Here is a 27861-nt window from a genome sequence, read left to right on the forward strand (position 1 = left end):
GATCTTGGGACTTACAAGGAGAATTTTTCAGTACGATTTTTTTTGAACGATTAATCTGTTTAGGCGGTTACACATTTTGTAAATGGTATCAACGCATAACGAAGAGACGAACCTGTTCGACATGTCACACATGATATGGTGCACAGCTCAATAGTAATGAAGGAAACAATAGCAAACTCCAACAGCTCTTGAATGCATCCTGAAAAGTGTAAGTCATATGTATGAGCAAACCACAGCTCGTGAGTCTACTGTGTGCCGGGAGTAAAACACGTCTTATCAGGGCGCTCCCGTAAAGACATCCAAAACAACTATAAGCATGTTATCAACCAATCATGTTATCATAGGTGAGTAGGTTATCAATTAAGCATGTCGTATAACTATACAGGTTATCATGAACATGACATCAATAATAGGCATGTCACACAACAAGACCATGAATCATTAAAATAGCTAATCATCATGAACAAGATAATTAAATTTCATTTTCTACTATATGGCATATGATGAAAAGGCAATGGCAAGGCTGACGTGTAATCGTTCGAGTACAAGAACATAATAAACCAAATGTCATATGCTGAGGATGCAATGCAATATGCAAATCCTGACGAATCCACGAATATGTGGGATAAGGTCCTGCCTACACTGTGTGTACAGTAGCCTGCCAACCACTGGTAGCTCGTCCAGGCCCGCTAAGCCCCACCCACATCAGCGTCTGCCTACGTGTGCCCGCCCACATGTGACCACAGTGACGGGGCACTCAAGTGAAGATAGTGATCACTTGTTGTGTGTTACATAACTTTATTTGATTAATCAACGAAGATGATGTGAACTGTCACGCCCCAAACTCGGAAACCAGGCTCACAAAATTCTAGATCACCGAATCCAGTGCTGACAGCCTCCGTAGTACCCCATTCTCGGCTTCTAGCACCTATACGCCAGATTTTGATCCTAGGATCCTACAAGGAAGATTTTCAACATGAATTTGTTCAATAATAAGCATAACTACAAGTTTACCCAAATCATAAAGGCAACATCATCATCACATATCCACTAATATAAATATTTGAATACAAAGTCTTGAAAGGGAAATACATATATAAAAATCAAAGCTCCACTAACGCCACCTACATGCAACGATCCCGCATAAGCTTATAAAAAGTTTAAAGGGTGGTGTAAGTGTGTATGCAAGGTAGGTGCCAAGTATGCAATATCATAGAAGAAACATATCGGTAAGTCCATAAATACCATCAACCCAAATGAATAGTGAATGAATGAATGAATGAGTAAAATGCCGAGTATGCAACTCCTACTTAATAAGTCCACATATCGATTGTACATCTCTAGGATTATCACTAGGGTCTAGTACACTCACATGCGATCACTGCCCACTAGACGTGCAACCATACAAGTGGAAGAGACCTCACTATCGGCCTTGTCAGTAGTCAACCAATATTTACCCGACACGCAATAGAGGACCTATTTATGAGCTGGTCAAACTTAGCCTAGCTATGCCCCCTACCCTTAAGCGGGTAAGGCCACACCTCCTTCCAACTCGGCCACGACACAATGAGAGATGCACCTACTGTTATTCGGTACTCGGGTGCTCATGTATCCACTGGGTCTAGACGTTGGAGCATCTCCTGACCACGGAGGTTTAGGGACTTTCACCTAGGGACATCTATAGCACCCAATATAGAAAAAGATTTTCGGTGTCCCATCTAGTCATCCACGATATGCCTGTAGAGGCCACGGCCCTGATATCACTAGGGTGTACAGTAGTGATTCATAAAATGAGAGATACATGACTCATACCATCTAGTCATGGATCAATCCTGCGTATACCGTGCACTCATATGGGACAACTTCGCTCTATCAGGGAGTTCTATAAACAACTGCCTTATGGTATATGCAATGGTCATCCAAATCTCATAACAAACATGTAGATGATGCGTATGGGCATGTATCATGATGCTATATTGTCACATTCTCATAATCGATATTGATAACCAAAGATCGATAATCGGCCTTGATAATCGACATCAATAATTGACCTTGATATTTGGAATCGATCTAACAAAGGGCCTAAGGGAAGGTTACAATGTGAACATTTAACCATCATTGCCCATCGATGTGGACATTTAACTAACATTGCTCCCAAGGAGTGGCCTTCATAATGCCAAACATATAATGGGCCCCATGGCCTCACGTAAGGGCCTCACATACCACATAATGGGCCTCACATAAGAGCCCAATATACATCACATCGGCCTCATCATATGGGCCTTGCACATCGCAATGGACCGCATCTCATGGGCTTCATATACAACACATCGAACCTCATATATGGCCCTCATATACAACACATTGGACCTCATCATATGGGCCTCATATACAACATAATAGGCCTCATATATGGGCCTCAAATACATCAAGTGGACCACATTGCATGGGCCTCATATACATCTTAATGGGCCACTCACACGGGCCTAATATACATCACAATAGGCGTCACCAAATAGCCACAAATACATCGCGATGGGCCTCATCAATGGGCCATAGGTACATTGCAATGGGCCTCATCAATGGGCCATAAATATATCACATTGGGCCTCATTCAAGGCCTTATATACATCACTATGAGGTGGGCCCTACACATTCTAAATGGGCCCTTATCGATGGATGGTTTGGATCAAACATGTACATTACATTTCAGAAAATAGATGGGCGGTGTTGATATACAATGCATACATTAAGGTGAGCTCACTCGCCCCACGGGTGGTGTGGGTACATCACATTGAATTATGGTGGGGGACACCCCAAACTCAAAAACCGGGTTCACGAATTTTCGATCACCGAATCCGGTGCTCAGCCTCCATAGTACCCTATTGTCGGTGCCCATATGCTAGATTCCGATCTTGGGATCCTGCAAGGAGGATTTTTAACGTACATTTATCTCATAAGAAGCATAACCACAAGTTTACCCAAATCATAAAGGCAACATCATCATCACATGTCCACTAATATAAACGATTGAATACAATGCCGAAAGGGAAATACATATATTGAAAATCAAAGTTCCAGAAGACACTGCACGCTCCAAGCTCAACACTGCTGTTATCTAACGCCACCGCACGTATCTATTGTGCATAAGCTTATAAAGCTTAGAGGATGGTGTAAGTGTGTGCTCAAGGTAAGTGCCAAGTATGTAATATCATAGCAATGCGGAAACATGCTGGTAAGTGTAAGTGCCATCAGCCTTAACCAGGCTATGTGATGCAAAAACATAATAAGCCAATAACATATATTAAGAAAGCAATGTAGATTAGCTATGCAATGCGAGACATGGATGATGAGTAAGCCAAACGAGGATTCAATGCAATATGCAAATCTGACGAGTCGACGAATACCGTCAACCTCATCTAGGCCATATAAATGCGGAAACATAGCAACCCAAAATACCATATGTCACGATGTAATGTAATATGAGGTGCGAATGAAATGAACAAGCTAGAGTGTGAAGTCGGGATGATAGTACATAGTATCGCAGCTATGGGGGTCCATCACAAGGACTTCTATCCAAACCAGTCCCATACTTAAATTTAGATAGCCGGACTCAATGTGGTAGACTCCGATCTCGGGTTGGTCGCGCACCCCAATCGAAATCCTGGCCTTGTGAAGATACACAACAATTAGTTGCGTGCCACCAGCCCGAGTGGATAGTGAATGAATGATGGAATGAATAAAATATTGAGTATGCAAACTCCTGGTCAATAAGTCCACATATCAGTATTGTGCATCTCTAGGATCATCACCGGGTCTACTACACTCCACACCGATTGCCGCCTCCCTAGCCGCACATCCATGCAAGTGGAAAAGACCTTACTACTTGCCTACCAGTAGGATACCAATGCCTACCCGGCTCATTGATAGCGGACCCATTTGGGAGCTGGTTAAACTCAACCAGCTTACAACCCCCTCACTGGGCGGATAAGGCCACACCCCTTTCCAACTCGACCACGATACATTGGGAGACACGACCTACTAGTATTCGACACTTGGGCGCTCATGTATATCCACTTGGTCTAGATGTTAGAGTGTCTCCTGGCCTTGAAGTTTAGGGAGTTTCACCCATGGACATCCATGTGCCCGGATGCTCGAACTAAACATTTTCGGTGTCCCATCCGACCATCCACGATATGCTTATGGAGGCTACACTGATATTGCTAGGGCGTACGGTAGTCATATCCTACAATGCGAGATGCATGAGTCACTCATCCAATTATGCATCAATCCCGTGGATACCTTGCGCTCATGTGGGCCGACTTCGCCTATCGGGAGTCCCATAAGCAACCTACCCTATAACATATGTAATGGTCATCTACATCTCATAACAAACATGCAGATGATGTGCATGGGCTTGTATCATGATATTATCTTGTCACATACTCATAATCGGTATCGATAGCGGCATCGATAATTGGCATTGGTAATCGGCCTCGATAATCGGCCTAACAAATGGCTTAAGAGAAGGTCACAATATAGACATTTAACCATCATTGCCCGTCAATGTGGACATTTAACCAACATTGCTCCCAAGGAGTGGCCCTGCCCATGGCCTCACACAATGGCCCAATATACATCACCATGGGCCTCTCTCAAAGGCCTAATACACATCATGATGGGCCTCACTCATAGGCTACATATGCATCACATTGGGTCTCGCTCATGGACCTCATATACATCACAATATGCAATCATAATGGGCCACATACAATCTCAATGGGCCTCACACAAGGGCCTCATACACATCACAATGGGCCTCATACATAGGCCTCATACATCGCAATGGGCCTCATCACATGGGCCTCTCACAATGGCCTCATACACTACAATGGGCCTCATATACATCACAATGGGCCTCATCACATGGGCCTCTCATACATCACAATGGTCCTCACACACGGGCCTCATATACATCACATTCGGCCTCACACATGGGCCACATATACATCACACCATGCTCAGCACCCGCACCATCCATCTAGCGTGCGTTGGGTTGGCCACCATGATGTGTGGGTTTGATCCGCACTATCCAGGCTACTGGACGGTGGGACCCCCACCTTAATGAATGTTTTAGATCCACACCCCACGCGTGGGGCCACTATAATGTATGTTTTATATCCACGTGGTCCTGTGTGACCCACCTTGATGGATGTGTGAAATGGCCAAGCTATATGTCCTAGAGGGGGGGTGAATAGGACTATGCCAAATTAAATTTAAATACTACGGAATATGAAACAAAGAATAGATAGCGCTATACACCAATCACAATATAGGAATGGAAGGCAACCTAAAATAGAGAAATAGAAACAAAAATTATTCTAAGGATAACCTTACACCAAAAACCAAAGTTTATGGTAGGACAACCTTATTTCTAGAACAAATAGAGAAACTGAAGCTCAACGTAATAAAGAGATAGCAAAAATATAATGTTGAAATGTAAATCTAAATTATTACAACATTCCCCACTGTGCTTGAAATGTAAAATTTACAACATTCACATCCACACAAACATTTCACAATTCTGAATGATAAAAGATAGGAAATATAAATCACATATCCACAACACAAAGAATTATAGTGGTTCGCCTGTGTGTTCACTAACCGTTAAACAACAACCACACAGAATGCTACTCCACTCCTAATATCCTCACACAGGGGATATTGGCGTTCACTATCAAATAGGTCCTCACAGGTTCACCCAAAACCTTTACAATTGTGTCTTTTTCAAAGGGCTTACACAATTCAAAAACCCTCACTTTTGAGTTTTCTGGCTCTCCTTAGATAAGCAACAACTTTGAGATTTTTCTAGCTTAATCTCAAATAAAACCAAACAATGTAAATTACACAAATTGTAAAATACCTGATTTTCTTCTTCATTGTAGCAGCCCAGAAGAACCAAGTCGGAGTAGAGATTTGAATGTCAAAGTTCAATGTCCAATACTCACTTTATAATGGTTCTAGGTTCTAATAGATTTTAAATTAAAACAAAAGGGTTAGCTCTAATTTATTTTAATTCCAGAAAAAGGAAAACAACAATTCCTCATTTTATATTAGATTGGAATGTAAGAAACAAAATCAATTAACAAAGTTAAAGAAAGAGAATATTAAATATGCACACTTAACTTAAATGGAGCACCGACTTCTCTCAGAAGACCGAATTAAATTAACTTGAATTGCTTGTATTGCTCTGAGATTTGTGCTCTATTTATAGGTGAACAAATCACGTCTTCGACTGGTCTAAGGACCTCTACGACTGGTCGTAGAACCAACAGATATTTGAAAATTCAGGCGCGATAAGATTTGACAGTTTTACGACTGGTCGTAGGTCTCCTTCGACTGGTCGTAGGTCTCCTTCGACTGGTCGTAGGTGGCCGAATTTCAATGCTGTTCTTTGAGTCGTAGGTGTATGACTAGTCGAAGATGCAGTCGACACTGTTCCTACGACTGGTCGAACAGTCCCTAGGTCTAGTTGAAGCCTAACAGAAAATTTTTGATTTTTGTAACAAACTTACGACTGATCCAGGAAATGTTTAGACATGTCAAAGCAGTGCTAGGACTAGTCGAATAAAGTCTAGGACTAGTCTTAGAACAGACCAAACGCACTTATATAAAACATATGAATTATGTATCCAAAATGGCCTACTCTAAAGGTCAACCTAAGGTCAGTCATACCTCAATAGTAAAGTAAGGACATTGAAACTTTAGAGATGAGTGACCTTTGAAAGTAATGGAGCTTGAAGTCTTGTTGTCGTTTAAACTTGAGAGCTTTTTGAGATCTTGAGATTGAACTTGAAAGCTTCTTAAGATCTTGAGGTTGAACTTGAAAGCTTCTTGAGATTCTTGACTTAGAGCATTGTTCTTCATAGATGTAAGCTTCATAAAAGTGTCTTTGGCACCACAAATTTGACAACACAAAGGGCTATAAACTATGACACTTACAATCTCTCCCTTTGTCAAATTAGTGATAAAACACACTTTTAAGATATGTTACATAACACAGAATATCCGATTAAAGAATCATGCACTAGTTGTTATATCCGATTAAAGAACCATGCACCGGTTGTTATCAACCGGCATCCTCGCAGAGTTGTAAATCAATATTCAGTCCACCTCTGCACACTGCACATACTCCCCCTGAATAACATACTCATAAAACACCATACAATACAATCTCCCTCCTCATGACAACATCTATATCCATATACATATCCATAACATATCCATACTCCCCTTTTTGTCACAATAGGACAAAGGAAGCACAAAATAGATGACTGAGGAGAAATAATCAATGAGAAATATGAGAGGTAACATAGAATAAGCAACACACATAAGTTAAAGAGAGTGACAAACTCAAAACTAGTTAAGAGTACTAAAGTTATTACAGACCAGTAATCTTAAAAATACTAATCTGACCTAGATGAAGGAGCAGGAATGGAAGGATCAAGTTGATGCATGCCTTTGTTCAAGCGCCTAAGATATTTGCGCGTATATTTGAATTCTAAATCATGGGCAACAGACATGTTTTCCATCTTAACATTTAGATTCTCAACTTTATCTTCCAATGCACTCAGACGTGCATCAAATGGAGAAGGCTCATAATCTGGATCATTTGTAGAATCGGACTCAAGTTCTTCAAAAATATCATCCATGTTAATATCATCGGGAGGAAGATCACCAGCTTCTTCCTCATGTTTAGCTTCAACACTGCCAACACCATCACCTTAGCCAGGAAGGAAATCCAGCTTCATGTTATTGATATTGGAATTGTTAAATATCAAATGATGAATAGGAGCCTCTCCAACTGGCATATCGATTGACATATGTGTAGCCAACACAGTCATCAAATATCCAAAAGGAATGTCACTGTGACCAAGATGGAGTCGAAATTGAATGATGAAGTGAAAAATCAAGGATGGTAAATAAATGTTAACACCTCTGACAATAGAATGAAGAATACGAACCATGAAGGACGTCAATTCAGATTTATTACCCGATCGAGGATACAAATTAGACACAAAGATTTTGTGAAGAATTCTGTATTTGGGTAACATTTTGAAGGAAGCGCATTCCCTTTATGCGTCCATTATACATCCAAATTGCATAAGTCCTTAGTTAGCATACATTTTTCAGCGACAGAGGGTTTATCAGATAAAGTAAAGAAAAATTTCATTTACATTTGAAATATTGTAACGACCTTGGAAATTTTGTGCTAATCTTTCCTTAAGTAGTTGTTTTTGGGGTAATTAGCGCTATACTCGATTGCTTGTGAAATTCGCATCAATCACTTTAAATTGTATCGCATGGCTCAAACTTGTAGATTAGTTAATGCTATGTTACTGAAATCCGGGATCCATCGCTAAATCCAGCTGTTTGGGAATTTTTAGAAGTTCGGATCGGACTGGACCGCGCGTCAAAAGTCCGATAGCGATGATCTTAGGCTATTGCGGTCACCAAGTTGGGCTTGACCATCACCTCGAAAATTAAGTCCATGTGATGTTCGGTCGATTTGTTTGAGTTTGGAGTGAAGAGTGTGAGAACGGTTGGATATTTAATAAGTTTTTATGAAATCTGAGTCGTTGCACGATGAATTTAAGCTATCTGACCATTGGATTCTGACCCAATTTCACCCTCTGATCAGGGAAGGTGGCCGAGGCATATCCTCGTGCTTGTGGACCTGATCGAGATTCCGTGACCGTTGAATTGAGTGTGGTCCGCCACGGCTGATCTGAAGAGCCGGCCGGTATGAAAACTCAGCTTGACCTAGATCCATGGTCAAGGAACTTAAGTCCGACCTTTCGTGGTTATAGGCCCACCAGAAGTGCTTCGTTGGATCGTAAGAGGCAGGTTTTGGTTATACCCTAAGTATACCTTGACCCTGGGGTTATTTTCATCAATAATAGGCCTATTTATAGTCCTTAAACCCTAGGCCTCTTTTCCATACGAATTTTCTCTAACCCTAGCTTGGAAAGAGAGTGGAAAAGAGAGAGATAGTGAGAGAGAAGTTAGTGAATCATCTTAGATTCTTTCCTATTCTTCTACATCTTTGAACCTTCACTTTGAATCGTTATTACGGCGTTTTACGAGTTCATCTTGGGGTAAGTTAACCTAACCCTAACTGTGTTAGAGCTTAGATTAGTCTTGGTGTTCTTGTATCTCATTTCTATCCTTGTTATAGGGTATTCTATCGCCGTTGACGAAGACAATTCATCTAAATCAGTTCGGTGTTTCTTTTTTGGCTTAAGGTACGGACTTTAAGTGTATAGGTTATAGTTTTCAAGGCTTTCAATGCCGCTTAATGATTTATTCTTGTTATGGATGAGATTTCACATGCCAAATGTTGTGTTTACGTTGCTTTCCGGATTATGCATGTGCTATATTAAGATTTGTGTATTCTATGTGTATGTATAAAGTACCGTATACGTATAAAATATGCACTTGTGTTTGCCATGATTATTTGTCATGTATGTATGCTAGATGTATGTATGACAACTCCTTGGTAAAAGGAATTGTCCAAATGCTTGTTTTTCAACATACATCATGTATGTTGTTCCATGTATTCTAGGTGTTTGTAGAAATGCATGAATGATCTAAAGTGTAACTTATTACACTAATTGCGGGCGTTGAGAAGTGATTCTCAATACTCCTATTGATGTGCGTGATTTCCTTCTTGCTAGTTACACTCCTTGTTATTTAATTTCAAGCGTTTCTTATGCTTGCATTTATGTTAAGTTGATATTCTTCAAGTGCTTATGTATCATGATTTGAGTTGTTGTTCCTTTACTATTCTTCATTCAATATGAATATCTTTGTAGTGTAATGTGTTTGGGACTATACATTAGTCCAAGAAATCGGTAATCTGCTTTATGATCGTGGCTGAGGTTGCTTTCGCCACGTAGGACATATTAGACGAACCCGAGCCGTATTAGAGTTGACGGTAGTGGTTTGGCCACGCGGAGTGTTTGCGCACTCTATGTCGTTCAACTCAATGTGCGTTCGTGCTAGTCGAGTTCATTAAGTAACCCGATTGTCCGATGTATGTTCACCATGTATGGACTCTACTGCTTGAATCTAGGGTACCGAACTTACCAGTGAAATCCTATTAACCATGGTACCTTGATCCGCTAAGACTCATGAGCCGGACATGGTGGTATGGGACACCGTGGTCGAGCTGTCGGCCTACGCTGGGGTGACAAGCCTCCTCGTAGTGACCAGTGAGCAGCCAAACTCGTGAGCCGATTATGGTGGTATGGGACACTATATTCGTGCTGTCGGCCTACATTGATTGGTGACGAGCCCTTTGTAGTGACCTCGAACATACCTGGATACCGCAATGAGGTGACGAGCCGAACTGTGGTAATAAAGGTATGAAAGACGTGCATTGATTGGTGACGAGCCCTTTGCTACAACCTGAAACCATATGATCGTATGAGATATCTAGGACTGACGACCCTAGAATGGATCACTGTTTGGATGGTGACATGAGGAAGGTATCTTAGCTTCCCAATCTTGCTGTATGAAATGGACTAATAACAACTTGGTAATCATATCCATGCACCGCATTTGCATGTGCTTTGTAGATGTGGCGCACTTTGAGGTGATGTCATGCGTAACGTAAGATGAAGACGCGAGGGTATACACGTGAGGGCACACATCATTTTGCATATATCCTTACATTACTAAGAGTACTTAGGATTTAATTACTTATCCTGCTTTATCATTACTATTTGATTGAACTGATAACATGTTAACCAGTGCCTTATTGTTCCACTGAGTTGATCACTCACTCCCACGTTTCTGGGGCTGTGTTAAACACCCACCAGACTCTGTCTTAGGCTCTGATGTTGCAGATGTGGATGCGACTTCTGAGGCAGAGCGGGAGCTGGATGATGATGAGGCAGCTTTCTCTTATATGCAGTTTTCAGACGGGTTCTAGCGAGCCTTGGTCTGATGCGCGGGATCTCTAGGATTATTTTTGAGAATTTAATTGATGTAACTTGATACTTATAATTTTGTTAAATAACACTTTCATACGACCTGGTTGGTATATGTACTTCAGAATTTACACTTGTACACATATATTTCTATAAGTCTTCCGCTTGCTTTCTTCACTTATCCTGAATTATATCGTGTTTTGGCTTAATCTATTCCATGTTTTATGCACTAATACGACAACATACATCCATCATTAAATATGTTGCATAAGTGATGTTTTGGAACTCGGGAGTGGAGTTATGCTCGACCCCGAATTTCAGGGCATTATAAATATCCATAAGGGCTAAAATCAAATGACGATCAACTTCAAATGGCCCTTCTCCTGTGGAGATAGAAAAAGTTAAATTTTTTAGTGAGAAAGCACATATGCATGTAAACATGGATTGAGCAATGGATCGGTATGCTGGCCCACCCCAAAGCAATAAGTTATTCCAACCTACAGATTGGAGCATAGAAAAAATATCAAAAGGAGCAACATGATTAATATTAACTGGATGCTCAACAATAACATTACGTAATCTGATATCCCGAACATAAGATGGATTGTCCTCAGGAGCCCTAAGATGACGCTTAGTGATAGGGGCCGATCTGGAAGAAGAAGACAGACCACGGGACATTAATTTGTTTCCTCTAGAAGCCATATGCAACAAGGATTTTAAGAATATAAAGAGTTATAAAGGATTGAGAAAAGGATTTTCTTAAATTAGATTTTTCAAAAGAAAAACCCCAAATCTCAACTAAATTCGAAATAGACAACTCCAAGAGAGAAATAGAAGCAATCTAGATACAAATCTACAAGTAAAATACAAATGGAGCACTAACCTTGAAGATTTGGAAGATGGGTTCGACTAGTAGTGTGTCGGCTCGTTGGAGAGTGAAGTTAAAATGAAGAAGAAGATAATTTCCTCCAAATTTTAAGTGAATCCACGCGATTCACGACTGGTTGTGGGTATACATGACCGGTCGTAGCACGATTGGTCATGGATACTCACGACTGGTCTAGTACAGGCCAAAAAATCTGATTTTTACATATTTTTTAAGATTTGAAAACTAAACTAGCAAATATATAATTAATCATTTTAAAATGCACATGCCGAGATCAAATTTCATTTTGTTAAACCTACTTTTGTCAAGCGGTTTAGTGAAAATATCAGCAAGTTGATTCTCGGTAGGGATATATTCCAAAGATATATCCTTTTCTTCAACTAATTCCCGAATATAATGATATCTAATATCGATGTGCTTCGTACGAGAATGCTAAATTGGATTTTTAAAATATTTATGACACTGGAATTATCACAATATAATTACATAGAATCTGTTTAATTCCATAATTACTTAGCATACGTTTCATCCAAACAAGTGTGTACATGCATTACCAATCTGCGATATATTCAACTTCAGTTGAAAGTGATATAGAACTTTGTTTCTTACTAAACCAAGAAACTTAACAGTTTTTGATATAAAAACAACTACCACTCTGGTTGATTTTTATCATCAAGATTACCAGCCCAAGTTAGTGTAACCCACTAATTGAACACTAGTCTCATGTGGATACTAGAGACCAAGATTAATAGTACTTGCGACATATCTTATAATCGGCTTGATAGCAATCAAGTGTGACTCTTTAGGTTCAGATTGACTTATAGCGATATCGGGTCTACTAGCGATTAAATACAATAGACTACCAATCTACTCCGATATAATTTCATATCCACATTTTTACCTTAGAATCTTTTAAGAATTTCAAGGTTGTACTCATAGGAGTATTAAAGTTCTTACCATTCTCAAATCCAAATCTCTTAATCAAGTTCATAGCATATTTAGATTGAGAAATGAACATTCCATCAAGTTTTTGTTTTACTTTTGAAAGTAATGGAGCTTGAAGTCTTGATGTCGTTTAAACTTGAGAGCTTTTTGAGATCTTGAGATTGAACTTGAAAGCTTCTTGAGATCTTGAGGTTGAACAGTGCTTGTCAACCTAAGTTGATCTTGAGTAGAGCATTGTTCTTCACAGATGCAAGCTTCATAACATTGTCTTTAATACCACAAATTTGACAATACAAAGGGATATAAACTATGGCACTTACATCACTGCATAAATTGGGCAACCTTCGGTCCCACCAAAATTGGCCACAATAGGACAACAAGCTTAGCCTCAAAATTCAGGACAATTCGACTATAGTTGAACATAACTTCAGTTGGATTCGATGTGGCCGAAGGTTAGTTTTGGTTCGACCGAAAGTGAGGGTTGCACCTACCACCATCCAAATACGGACGGTGTGGATATAAAACCCTTACATCAAGGTGGGTCTCATCCCACACGTGCAGCACGTGTGGGCTGGGCCCCACATGTTGCATGGATGGATGTTATGGAGATAACACATACCTCGATGATCAGACCCACTAAACTTACGGGTGTCAATGCAACAGCATTGCTACGAGGTTCCCACCGTCCAAATGGATGGTTGGGACATAACACATATAATCAAGGTGGGACCCAGAACTTGTTGGTGTCACATGCAGCACCTACATAATTGGTGTGATGTACTCTAGCCAATCAGCTTCCCACCATCCAATCCCTGGACGGTGGGATGCAATACATATATCACAGTCGTCCCATAGATGGATGGCTGGATGAAACAATACATCCGGTGGGTCCCACCATCCTTGCTGGACGGTGAGGATAAGACCCATGCCTCACGTGGACTCCACTATCCTTGACGGACGGTGGACGGTATGGATGAAAAACATAAAGCAGGTGGGTCCACATGTGTGGCCCACCATCTGTAATGAATCCAACAGATATTTGTATTTTTCCATTCTTAGGACTTGCTGGACGGTACCAGCATCTGGACCTCCAGACTTTTGGCCCACACCAGCTCACGGTGCAGATTTAGCACTAAATCATGTGGGAGGGGTCCACGTAGGTGGGCCATCAGCTAGACCAAGCTGATATTTGTGATTTCTTTCATCCGGGCCTATCTCGCCATGGACATCAATGTGGGCTCCACCAATTGGATTAGGTGGGCCACACTCTATTGCAAAAGGGGAGGGAGAGAGAGAGAGAGAGAGAAGGAAACGGCGGAGATGGGAGGAGCGGTCCGCTAAGTGGACGGCGTGAATAAAAATCATGCATTGAGGTGGGCCATCAATCAGGGAAAAAGGGAGAGAGAAATAGAGAGAGAGAGAGAGACGACGTGCGATGGAGGGACCCCGCTACTATGGGCCCTCCTAGGATTACAATACACGAGATCAAGATGGGTCCTAAATAGGATCTATACCATCAATCAGTGGGCCCCACTTGGTCCATCACAAAAATCAAAATCTAATGTTATAAACACCCACTGATTTCGCTTCTTCTAGGCTCCTTGGACTCCTTAGCTCCTACGCTTTGATTTTGATGGAGGATGATGAAGATTGAAGGGATAAGATGAAATATGAGGGGGTAGGAAGGTGGACCATGCCCTTAGCTCTCTCTTGGAGCTTGGACGGTCACCTCTCCTTAGGTTGCTTGGAATAATGGTGGAGAAAATGAGAGAGAGAGGAGGTGTAAGGAGAGAGGGATGGGTTGTTGTAAGGAAGGTTGACTTTGGGGATGGGAGAGAAAGGGTTCCATGCTTTGTTGGTAAGAGAGGCATGGGTGTTGTACTTGATTGATTGATGGGATTGATTTGATAGATTGTAGAGATTCTTTTCTTGGGATTTGCAACACATGACGTTTCTTCGAGATAAACGCGGGCCCACATCTCCTGGCCTGGGTATCGTATCGGCGCACGAGACGCGGCGTTGGAACTGCAGCGACAGCGCGGTCGTAAGGGTATAAGTCTTAGGCCGAGCTGACTCAGATCGACAGGATGTGATTCAGGGTCGCACGCAAATGCTATTTACGCGTCGTGGGTCGCCAGAATTCGACCAGGAGGACTGTGGGAGTCTACGGAACGGTACGGTCTAGGGTACGAGTCTTACATTTCCCTAATGTCTTTATTAACTTTTGAATAAGTTGAATTTTGAAAAAACATCATGGGGGGCCTCAGGAAGGTTTCAACGATGGGCATCAATCTTCCTACTGTTTTCTTTGGTGGGGTCCACTAAAGCTTTGGATCTGCCTCGTTCTCAGGGTCATCCCTTAAAATAATTTGAATGGACGTTGTGGATACAACACGTACATCATATCATAGTGGGGTCCACAGAACTTGGTGACGTCACTTCAGTAACATGTCAGTATGTAATCCGCGTCCTTAGCAACGACTTCATTGAAATTATGCATTTATTAATTATGGAATTAATTTTCTTCGAACAAATGGAGAGAGATGCTTGAACCGCTTCAACTTATATTTCCATCTTTTCTACTTATTTTGGGCATTTAAAACTAAGGTAAAATATCGTGTCTTCCTCGATAGTACCAGATCACCACGTGGACCGTGGGACGAAACACTTACATCATGCAGGGGCCCCACATGAATGGACGGTGTGGATGCTGCACACGTGCAGCGAGTGGGGTCCATGTCCCTGCCCTAGATGGCAGACGGTTGGGATTTAACATATACCTCATGATCAGCCCAGAACTTGCTGACATCAAGAACAACAACTAAATAGTTGTGTGTGGTGCTCTAACCAATCCACTTTCAGGTAACACCAAAGTGGGTCCACACGTGTGGCCCACCTCAGCTTTGAATAAGCTGATATTTGTATTTTCCTTTCATCCAGGGCTGCTAGACGATGCCAGCAACGTTGGACCGTCCAGCCACTTGCTGGACATCGGCAAATCAAGGTGGGGTCCACATACACGTGGCCCACCAGCTATATACATCAAGGTGGCCCCACACCTCATCATCATCAACACCATTCAAAAAGGAAAAGAGAGAGAGAATGAAACGACGAAAATGGAAGGAGCTTCGCCACTATGAGCTCCTCCATGTACATACATCAAGATGGGTCCCATCACAAGTGGGTCCTTAAATGAAAATTAACGGTTAGATATCCTAAAATCACCCACCGTTTACTCTTCTTCTTGGATCCATGACAAGCTAAATTCCTTGGCTCTCTCTTTGATGGAAGATGATGAAGGTTGATGGGTGGAGATGGGAGATTAGGGAGGTAAGAAGGTGGGCCACACCTAGCTTCTCTTGGGGAGCTTGGACGTCTCTCCTCATGGGGTTGCTTAGGAGTGAAGAGAGACATGAGAGAGAGAGGGGATGTAAGGAGAGAGGGATGGGTGTAATAGGTGTGAGTGATGCGTGTACTTGGGAGGTATGGTTGTATTGACTTTTGGGTGAGAGAGATATGGGTGTTGTACTTGAATGATTGATGGGATTGGTTTGATAGATTGTAGAGATTATCTTCTCGGGATTTGCAACGCGCGGTGTTTTCTTAAAACAAACGCAGGCCCACAACTCTTGGCATGGGTATCACATCGCGCATGAGACGCGGTGTTAGAACCATGGTGATGGCGCGATCGCTGGTATAAGTCTTAGGTCAAGTCAACTCAAATCTATAGGATGCGACTTAGGGTCATCGCGCAAATACCGATTATAAGTTGCGGGTCACCTGAAATTCGATAGGAAGGACCGCGGAAGTCTAAAGAATGGTACGGTCTAGGATATGGGTCTTACGGTGTAGTCGGGATGATAGTACATGGTATCGCAAGTGTGGGGTTCATTACAAGGGACTTCTATCCAAACCAGTCCCATACCTAAATTTGGATCACTAGACTCATTGTGGTAAACTCCCGATCTCATGTTGGTCGCGCGCCCAACCAAAATCCTGGCCATTGTGAAGGTACAAATAACAAATTAGTTGTGCACTCACCGGCCGAGTGGATAGTGAATGAATGAATTAGTCAAATGCGAGTATGCAACTCCTACTCAATAAATCCACATATCAATCTGTTCCTCTCTGGATATCACCGGGGTCTAGTACACTCTATAAGCAAATCACCACCCCAACCGGACGTGCAACCATGCAAGTAGAATAGACCTCACTATCTGGCATGGCCAATAGTCTACCAATATCTACCCGGCTTGTCGATAGCGGACCCATTTCGAGTTGGTCAAACTCGGCCTAGCTTTGCCCCTATCCTAGGGGAGATAAGGCCACACCCCCTTCCAACCGACCATGGCATAGTGGGAGACGCGGCCCTCGGTATTTGGCACTCGGGCGCTTATGTATCCACTCGGTCTCGACATTGGATCATCCTCTCTGGTATTATAAGGGTTTAGGGACTTTCACCTAGGGACATCAATGGTGCCCCATGTTTAGAACCAAAATATTTTCGGTGTCTAATCTGGCTATCCACGATATGCCCGTGGAGGCTACAACCCTAATGTCGCTACGGCATACAGTAATCACATTACACAAATGTGAGATGCATGAGTCATATCATCCGGTCATGCAACAATCCTGTTCATATCCACGTGCTCATGTGGGGTAACTCCGTCTCTCTGGGAGTCCCATAAATAATCAGCCCAATAGCACATGTTATGATCAATCACTCCTCATAACAAGCATGTAAATGACGCGTATGGGCATGTATGATGATGATATACTAAGCATATTCTCGGTGTGTCCTACTAAACTAGGTACACTAGCATGACTATCATATATAAACAATAATCAGCCTAAACATAAGAATAGCCAATGTGACATGAGGGTCCATATATTTAAGTGTCTTCAATAGAACACCGAGGCCCTATACCTCTTATGAATACTTAACAAATGGCTACCAAGGCTCCTATAACATGCACGTACATTCCTAATCTGTACGTTTCGTAGACTCTCATGATCCTCCCCGTCAAATTTTGGCAACCCTCAACCTATATTTGTATTTGTGCACAACCTTAAGTCGTATCTCATAGATCTAAGTTGGCTCAACTCGAGAGTTGTACCAGTAACTACCACACCGTCGCCGTGGTTCCAACGCCGCGTCTTGTGCACCAATGTGATACCCGAACCAAAAGTTGTAGGCTGCGTATATTTCAAAGAAACACCGCACGTTATAAATTCCAAGAGAATCTCTATAACCCATCAAATCAATCAATGTACAAGTCAAGTACACATCCATGACTCACCCATCCTTCTCTCAACCAAAGTCAACTCTCAAGTCAAGTACACCCATCACACCCATCCCTCTCTCTTACATCACTCCTCTCTCTCTCATTTCTCACTCCATTCCAAGAAATTCCCAAGAGAGAAAACTGTCCAAGCTCTAAGGAGAGCCTAGTGTGGCCCACTTTCTACCCCAAGATCTTTCATCCTAACCCTTCAATCATCATCATTTTCCATCAAAGAGGGAACATAGGAGCAAAGGAGTCCAAGGAGCCTAGAAGAAGCAGAATCGGTGGGTGATCTTGGGATTTCCACTGTTGATTTCTACTTGTGGGCCCACTTGTGGTGGGACCCACTAGATGTATGTATTATATAAGAGGGGCCCATAGTGGCGGGGTCCCTCCACTACGTTGTCTCTCTCTCTCTCTCTCTATTTTTCCTATTGTGACCCACCTTGATGGATGGATTAGACCCACACCATCCAGCCATGGACGGTGGAAATCCACCGTGGCATAAGTGTTATATCCACTCTGTCCAGGTTGTGGATGGTGGAAATCCCACCATGATGTACTATCCACACCGTCCTTCCTGGAAGGGCTTGGATGAGAGGCAGATACAAATATTAGCTTGAATGGTGGGCCACCATGTGGACCCACCTGATTTACGAGTTGCATCCAGATCGTCCAGACGCTGGGGTCTGGATGGAGGCAAAACACAAATATTGGATTGATGCAAGGCAGGTGGGCCACACTGCTGTAGACCCCACCTTACATGCATTGTATATCCAAGTTATCCGCCTTCTGGATAGTGAGAAGGGACGCACCGTGATACATGTGTTTCATCCCAATCGTCCACCCATTCGCTGGGGCCAGCGGCCCAGCCATTTGGTTGTTGTACTGACATCAGCAGTACTATGAGTCTGATCATCAGGTATGTATTTTATCTAATACCACCCGTCCATTTTGTAGGTGCGTGGCACCCACCCACACGTGTAGGGTGAGGCCCACCTTATATACGTTGCATTCACACTGTCCAGTAATGGACGGTGCTACATAGAGCCCACCATGGTGTATATAACCTGACCGTCCATCCGTTTGGACGCATTGGGGCAACCCCACACGTGTGGGCTGGTGGGACCCCACCTTGATGTATCCATATTGTCTAGATCATGTGGGACCCACCAGATGATGGATGCAGATTAGCTACTAGTAGGGTGATTGCAGTGACGTCACCAAGTTAGTGGGGCTTGCCATGATTTATAATCCACACCATCCACTAGTTGGATGGTGGAAATCTACCAGATGAATGGTCTTTATCCTCACCATCTGTCCATCTTCTGGGATGTGGACCCCATATAATGTAAGCGTCCACACCGTTCAGGCATTGGGACGGTGTTGCTGCACCGTGATGCATGTGTTGTATTAGTGTCGTCCAATAGATGGGACCCACATCGTGACATATTGAGGCCTTTGATGAGGCCCAATGTGATATATTTACGGCCCATTTGGTGAGGCCCATTGTGATGTTCTTGTGGCCCATTTGTTAAGGCCCATTGTGATATGTTTGTGGCCTTTAATGAGGCCCAATGTGATATATTTATGGCCCATTTGGTGAGGCCCATTGTGATGTTCTTGTGGCCCATTTGTTGAGGCTCATTGTGATATATTTGTGGCCTTTAATGAGGCCCAATGTGATGTATATATATGGCCCTTATGATGAGGCCCATTATGATGTGTATTAGGCTTGTATGAGTGGACATTGTGATGTATATTGGGCTCTTGTGTAAGGCCCATTATGTTGTATGTGAGGCCATAGGCCCCATTATATGTTTGGCTCTATGAGGGCCACTCCTTGGGAACAATGTTAGTTGAATGTCCACATTGATGGGCAATGATAGTTAAATGTCCACATTGTCGCCCTGAAATTCGAGGGTCGAGCATAACTCGGCTCCCGAGTTCCAAAACATCACTTATGCAACATATTTAATGATGAATGTATGTTGACGGTATTAGTGCATAAAACATGGAATAGATTAAGCCAAAACACAGATATGCTTCAAGGACAAGTGAATAAAGCAAGCGGAAGACTTATAGTAAAATGTGTACAAGTGTAAATCCTTGAATAACATATACAACCAGATCGTGTAAAAGTGTTATTTATCAAAATTTAAGTATCAAGTTACATCATTTCATCCCCAAAATATATCCCAGAAATCCCGCGCATCGACCGAGGCTCGCTAGAACCCGTCTGAAAATTGCATATAAGAGAAGGCGGCCTCGTCGTCATCCAGCTCCGCTCTGCCTCGGACGTCGCATCCACATCTGCAACATCAAGGCCTAAGACAGAGTCTGGTGTTAAAACACCGTCCCGAAACGTGGGAGTGAGTGATCAACTCGGTGGAACAATAAGTCACTATTTAACATGTTATCAGTTCAATCAAACAAGTAATGATAAAGCGGGATAAGTAAGTAAATCCTAAGTACTCTGTTAATGTAAGTATGAATGCAATATGATGTGTGCCCTCACGCGTACACCCTCGGCGTCTTGATCTTACGTTACGCATGACATCGCCTCAAAGTGCGCCACATCTACAAAGCACATGCAAATGCGGTGCATGGATATGATTACCAAGTTGTTATTAGTCCGTTTCACACAGATTGGGAAGCTAAGATACCTTCCTCATATCACCATCCAAACAGTGATCCATACTAGGGTCGTCAATCCTAGATATCTCATACGATCATATAGTTGAGGTCGTAGCAAATGGCTCGTCACCAATCAATGCACGCCTTTCATGCCTTTACTACCACAGATCGGCTCGTCACCTCCTTGCGGTATCCGGTATGCTCGAGGTCACTACAAAGGGCTCGTCACCAATCAATGTAGGCCGACAAAGACGAATATAGTGTCCCATACCACCATAATCGGTCACGAGTTAAGTTGCTCACTGGTCACTACGGGAGGCTCGTCACCCCAGCGTAGGCCGACGGCTCGACCACGGTGTCCCATACCACCATGTCGGCTCATGAGTCTTAGCGGATCGTACCATGGTTATTAGGATTTCACTGGTAAGTTCGGTACCCTAGATTCAAGCGATGCGTCCATACATGGTTAACATACATCGGACAATCGGGTTACTTGACGAACTCGACTAGCACGAGCGCACGTCGAATTGAGCGACATAGAGTGCGCAAACACTCCGCGTGGCCAAACCACGCCGACAACTCTAATACAACTCGGGTTCGTCTAATACGTCTTACGTGGCGAAAGCAATCTCAACCACGATTCAAAGGGTCAATTACCGATTTCCTAGACTAAGGCATAGTCCCAAACACCTTACACAACTACGGATATTCATATGGAATGTAAAGCAAGAATGGATCAACAACTCAAATCATGGTACATACACATCTGAAGAATATCAACTTAACATAAATGTAAGCATAGGTAATGCTTGAATTTAAATAACTTGGAAAGTAACCGCATAAAGGAAAACATGCGCATCCATAGGAGTATTGAGAATCACTTCTCAACGCCCGCAAATAAGTGTAATAAGTTACACTTAGATCATTCATGCATTTCTATAAACACTTAGCATACATGAAACAACCTACATGACGCATGTTGAAATACATGCACTTAGACAATTCCTTTTATCAAGGAGTGTCACACATGCATCTAGCATACATACATGACAAATAATCATGGCAAACACAAGTGCATATTTTATACGTATACGGTACTTTATAAATACACTTAGAATACACAAATCTCAATATAGCACATGCATATCGGAAAGCAATGTAAACATAACATTTGGCATGTGAAATCTCATCCATAACAAGAATAAATCACTAATCTGGGATTGAAAGCCTTGAAAACCATAACTTATACACTTAAAGTCCGCACCTTAAGCGAAGAAAGAACCGCCGAACTGATTTAGACGAGTTGTCTTCGTCAACGGCGTTAGAATACCCTAAAATAAGGATAGAAATGAGATACAACAACACCAAGTCTAATCTAAGCTCTAACACAGGTTAGGGTTAGGTTAACTTACCCCAAAAGAACTCAGAATCATCAGAAAAACGATTCAAAGTGAAGGTTCGAAGATGAAGAAGAACAATGAAGAAATCAAGATGATTCACCAACCAATCTCTCTCACTAACTCTCTCTTTTCCACTCTCTTTCTAAGCTAGGGTTAGAGAAAATCGTATGGAAATGAGAGCTAGGGTTTAAGGACTATATATAGGCCTTTAAAATGATGGAAATAACCCCGGGTCAAGGTATACTTAGGTTATAACCAAAGCACGCCTTTCTCGATCCAACGAAGCACTTCTGGTGGGCCTATAACCACGAAAGGTCGGACTTAAGCTCCTTGACCATGGATCTAGGTCAAGCGAGTTTTCATAGCGACCGGCTCTTCAGATCAGCCGTGGCGGACCACACTCAATTCAATGGTCACGGAATCTCGATCAGGTCCACAAGCACTAGGATATGCATGGGCCAACCATCCTATCAGAGGGTGAAATTGGATCAAAATCCAACGGTCAGAATGCTTAAAATCGTCGCGCAAGCGACACGACTCAAATTTCAATAAAAGCTTAATAAATTCCAACCGTTCTTACACTCTTCACTCCGAACTCAAGCAAATCGACCTAGAACATCCGATCGACTTGATTTTCGAGGTGAAGATCAAGCCCAACTCGATGACCGCAAGCCTAAGATCATCGCCATCGGACTTTCGACGCGGGTCAGATCTGATATAGAGTTTCGGACTTTCGACGCCTGGATTTAGCGATGGATCCCGGATTTCCGAGTAACGTAGCGCTCACTAATCTACACGTTTAGAGCCATGCAGATACAATTTAAAGTGATTGATGCGGATTTCACAAGCAATCGAGTAAAGCGCTAATTACCCCAAAACAACTACTTAAGGAAAGATTAGCACAAAAATTCCAAGGTCGTTACAATTTACCCCCCTTAAAGAAAATTTCGTCCTCGAAATTCATACCTTCATATAATCCTCGAGGATCAGAGGGTAGGTCTTCCTAACCTCAGCTTCAGATTCCCAAGTAGCCTCTTCCACACCATGATGCGTCCATAGCACCTTCACAAGAGGGATAACCTTGCTACGCAGTACCTGCTCCTTCCTATCCAGAATACGCGTCGGTCGCAGCACATAAGTGGCATCCTCACTCAATTGCACTTGCTCCCAACTGATAATATGCGAAGGATCAGGAACGTACTTCTTCAGCATAGAAACATGAAATACGTTATGCACGCCCGCAAGAGGTGTGGGCAAAGCAAGGCGGTATGCTACCGCTCCCACTCGATCCAGAACTTGAAATGGACCAATAAATCTCGGCGTCAGCTTCCCCTTCTTACCGAACCGCAGAACTCCCTTCATAGGAGAGACCTTCAGAAATACATGGTCTCCCACTACAAACTCAAGCGGTCGACGCCTCGTATCAGCATAACTCTTCTGCCTGCTCTGCGCTGCTAGAAGTCGACGTCGAATGATGTCAACCTTCTCTGAAGTCACCTGCACCAACTCTGGGCCAAGCAAACTACGCTCACCAATTTCTGCCCAACAATGTGGTGCTCTGCACGGGCGACCATACAACGCCTCATAGGGAGCCATGCCGATACTCGCCTGGAAACTATTATTATATGCGAACTCTGCATACTGAAGACAATCATCCCAACTGTCTTTGAAATCCAAAACACAAGCTCGCAACATATCCTCCAGGACTTGATTCACGCGCTCCGTCTGCCCATCTGTTTGCGGATGAAACGCGGTGCTGAACTTCAGTTTCACACCCATCGCTTCTTGGATACGAGTCCAGAAGATAGATGTAAAACGCGTGTCTCTATCGACACAATCTCCAGGGGATCCATGTCGACGCACTATCTCCTTGATATACAACCTAGCCAACTCGTCTGCGAGTAAGTGACTCGATCGGTAAGAAATGCGCCGACTTCGTTAATCGATGGACGATCACCCAAATAGAGTCAAATCCCTTCTCGTCCTCGGCAACCCGAAATAAAATCCATAGAGATGAAATCCCACTTCCATTCAGCTATGGGCATGGGTGCAACAACCCAGGAGGTCGGCGATGCTCGCCTTGACCTGCGGCACGTGAGACAACGAGAAACAAATTCAATCTGGACCTTCATATTGTCCCACCAATAAGACCTCTTCATATCCCGATACATCTTCGTGCTACTGGATGCATCGCAAGCTTAGAACTATGGGCTAACTCGAGAACCTCACGTCTCAAGTCAGGGATGTCGGGAACACATAACCGGCCACGAAACCGTAGGCCCCATCAGAACTAATACTCCGGTCGGAGTTCTCATCTGTACCACCCACTGCCTCATCTTCACCAAAGCTCATCATCTGCTTGAGCCGCAACGATCCTCTCATCGATAAGGGTTGTAAAAGAAAGTGTGCGATAAACTCAAAAGGCTCAACCACCTTAAGCTTCATCTCAAAATCGCGCACGAACTCCATCATCTCCCACTCTCCTAACATCAGCGGAGCCGCAAACTCCAAAGCCTTCTTGCGACTCAACGCATCTGCCATAAGGTTCGCCTTGCCCGGATGGTAAGAAACATCGAACTTGAAGACCTTTAATGTTTCAATCCATCTGCGCTGCCTCATATTCAAATCACCCTGCGTGAAAATAAACTTAAGGCTCTTGTGGTCGCAAAAGAGCTCGAACTCCTCACCATAGAGGTAATGTCTCCAAAGCTTTAATGCGAAGATGACATGTGTTATTCCAAGTCGTGCGTAGGGTAATTCTCTTCGTGCTTCCTTAACCTGACGCGAAGCATAGGCAATCACCCTGTCCTTCCGCATAAGGACACAACCAGACCAACGCGAGAGGCGTCGGTATATATAATATACTTAACCCCTTGCTCGGCAATACTAGCACAAGGGCGGACGTCAACTTGTCCTTGACTCTGAAAAGCTAACTCCGCCTGCTCACTCCAAGCAAACTTCAAATCCTTCCGTGTCTACTGCGACGGTGTGGCAATCTTTGAGAAGTCCTGAATAAAGCGTCGATAATAGCCTGCAAGGTCAAGAAAACTCCTCACCTCGAAAATCGAACCAGGCTGCGTCCTGCACTGCACCTACCTTGGCAAGGTCGACGGCTATCCTTCCTTGGACACCACATGTCCCAGGGAACTTGACTTCCTCTTTCCGGAAATCACACTTCTTGACTGTGCGAAAAGCTGATGCTCCCTAAAAGTACCCAAAACCGCTCTTAAGTGCTCCTCATGCTCTCGCTCGTCGAATAAATCAAAATGTCATCGATGAAGACAATGACGAATCAAAACAGGAAAGGCGAAACACCCTGTTCATCGGATCCATGAACACGGCCGGTGCGGTTGAACGAACGACATCACAAGGAACTCATAATGACCGGAGCTGTCCTGGAAGCGGTCTTCTGCACGTCCCCATCCTTGACGCGCAATTGATGATACCTGACTGCAGATCAACCTTTGAGAAGTATCGTGCCCCCTTCAACCGATCAAACGGATCATCAATCCGGGCAAGGGGTACTTATTCTTCACGATTACTAAATTCAACTTGCGATAATCAATACACAATCGCAAGGAACCATCCTTCTTCTTCACAAACAAAACAGTGCTCCCCAAGTAGACACACTGGGCCGAATAAAACCCAATTACAACAAACCATCTATCCGCTTCCTCAACTCCTCCATTTCACTCGGAGGCATCCGATAGGTGGGTAAAGAAATGGGCGCCGCACCAGGCATAAGATCGATAGCAAAATCAATCTCACGCCGAGGAGGTAATCCAGGAATCGACTCAAACACATCTTCAAACTCCTGAACTACCGGCGTACTAACCAACGCCGACTCGGCCGCACTCTCCAACAGAGAAGAATAAAAATCAATACGAATAGGGTAACTGACCTGAACTGGGAAAGTAACAGTCTCGCCCTCAGGTCCATGGATCGTCACTGATCTCGCTTCACAATCAATTCAGCTCGCATCCTCGTGAGCCAATCCATACCCATAATAACATCGTAGTGATAAAGTGGTGCGACTAGCAAATCAACACGGATCGATCCACTTCCCAGATCGACTAAACAATCCATACAATGCTTACCCAAGGCAGAGGACATCCCCGTAGCCGTAGTAAGCGTCACTCCTTGCATAGGAACAGATCTCAAACCCAAACGCCTAACTGCCGCATAAGAAATAAGAGAAGTAGTGGACCCTGTATCCACTAGCACAGAAACGGGAATACCTTCAATATGCGCTGTCACCTCAAAGGACCTCGGCACCAAGTCAGACATAGGCGCTTCGGCTGAAAGCGCATGAACTCGAGTCTGCTGCCGACGATTCGGCGGAGGAACCATGGGCGGCTGAGGTGGCCTGACCAGGAACTGCAGGTCTAAAGGATGGATGAGCAGGCCGATCGAAGAGGAGGAGGAGAAATCACCGAGGCATCGGACGGCTAACCCTCTACGGTGGAGTAAAACCACCTGCCGCATACGGAAAAAGCAAAATGGTCCAAGTGCCCCACCTTCCCACAATAAGAACATCTCAGATCAGCTCTCATCTGCTGAGCGGGCGGCGCTGAACGCCTTGGAGAGAATCAACATGCGGCCTCTTGCCGAGGAAAGGTGCACCCTGAAAGTCTGACCGCGGCCTAGGAGGCATCGGTGCTCGCATGCGGGGTGCTCTGTCCCCGTTCTGCTCTGCTCGCAAGGACATGCTCACTAGCTCCGCATATGAAGAAATGCTGCCACAGGAAATCTTCGATCGGATCTCAGTCGCAGACCCTCAGAAAAATGTCGCATCCTCATCGGTGATCACCCAGGATCAAAGGAACATACCGCCCCAACTCTAAACCGATTCTCATACTCCGTAACCGACATCCCTCCACTGGCGGAGGCGAAGGAACTCACTCTCCTTCTCGTGTCGATACGACCGGAAATACTTCTCGTGGAAGCGCGCCTCAAACGCCTGCCACGACCACACGAAGTCCTCCTCGACGGTGCGAAGCACACTGTCCCACCACAAACCGGCCTCCTTCTCAAACATGAAGGTGGCAAGCTCAACCTGCTCGACCTCAGAGCAGTGCAACGGCCTCGGCATCTTAGAGATGCGGTCAATCCAATACTCGGCCTCCTCGGGTCTATGAGAACCCGTAAAAGTAGGAGGTCGCAAGCGCTGGAATCGCTCGAATGTGCCGCTAGCACTAACACTGGCACTGGCACTCCCGGATGGAGGCATAGGTGAAACAGTTGGAGTCTCCCCTACTGAACTGAGCAAAGATGCCAACCATGGAGGAGAGGAACTCCTCCTGCTGCTGTGCTGAATCTGCTGCCGCTGCATCAACAACATCATCTGCTCAAACCTATCAACAGGAGAAGGAAGAAGGTGCATGGCTCGGCTCGAGGAACCGAGGGTGTGATGGAGGAGCCATCGGTGTCGACCCAACACCGGCCCAGATGGACCCGCCTGTGGATCTGACTCGCTATCGCTCAAGGGAGGAACCCCAACAAGCCAATCAGAGAAAGACGGGCCGAAGTCTTCGAACCCTTAGGAGGCATCCCTACATTAAATCAAAGGATGCAACCTGTCAGATTCTAAGTCACATAATCCATCCACACAACAACAACACAGCACAACACAACTCCAAAAACAACTTGCATTCCATTAATCAAAATCGTCGCAATACAAGTAGTGCAGCAATACATGAATCACGACTAGGAAA

Source organism: Magnolia sinica, chromosome 2 (genome assembly GCF_029962835.1).
Source record: "Magnolia sinica isolate HGM2019 chromosome 2, MsV1, whole genome shotgun sequence".
NCBI lineage: Eukaryota > Viridiplantae > Streptophyta > Magnoliopsida > Magnoliales > Magnoliaceae > Magnolia > Magnolia sinica.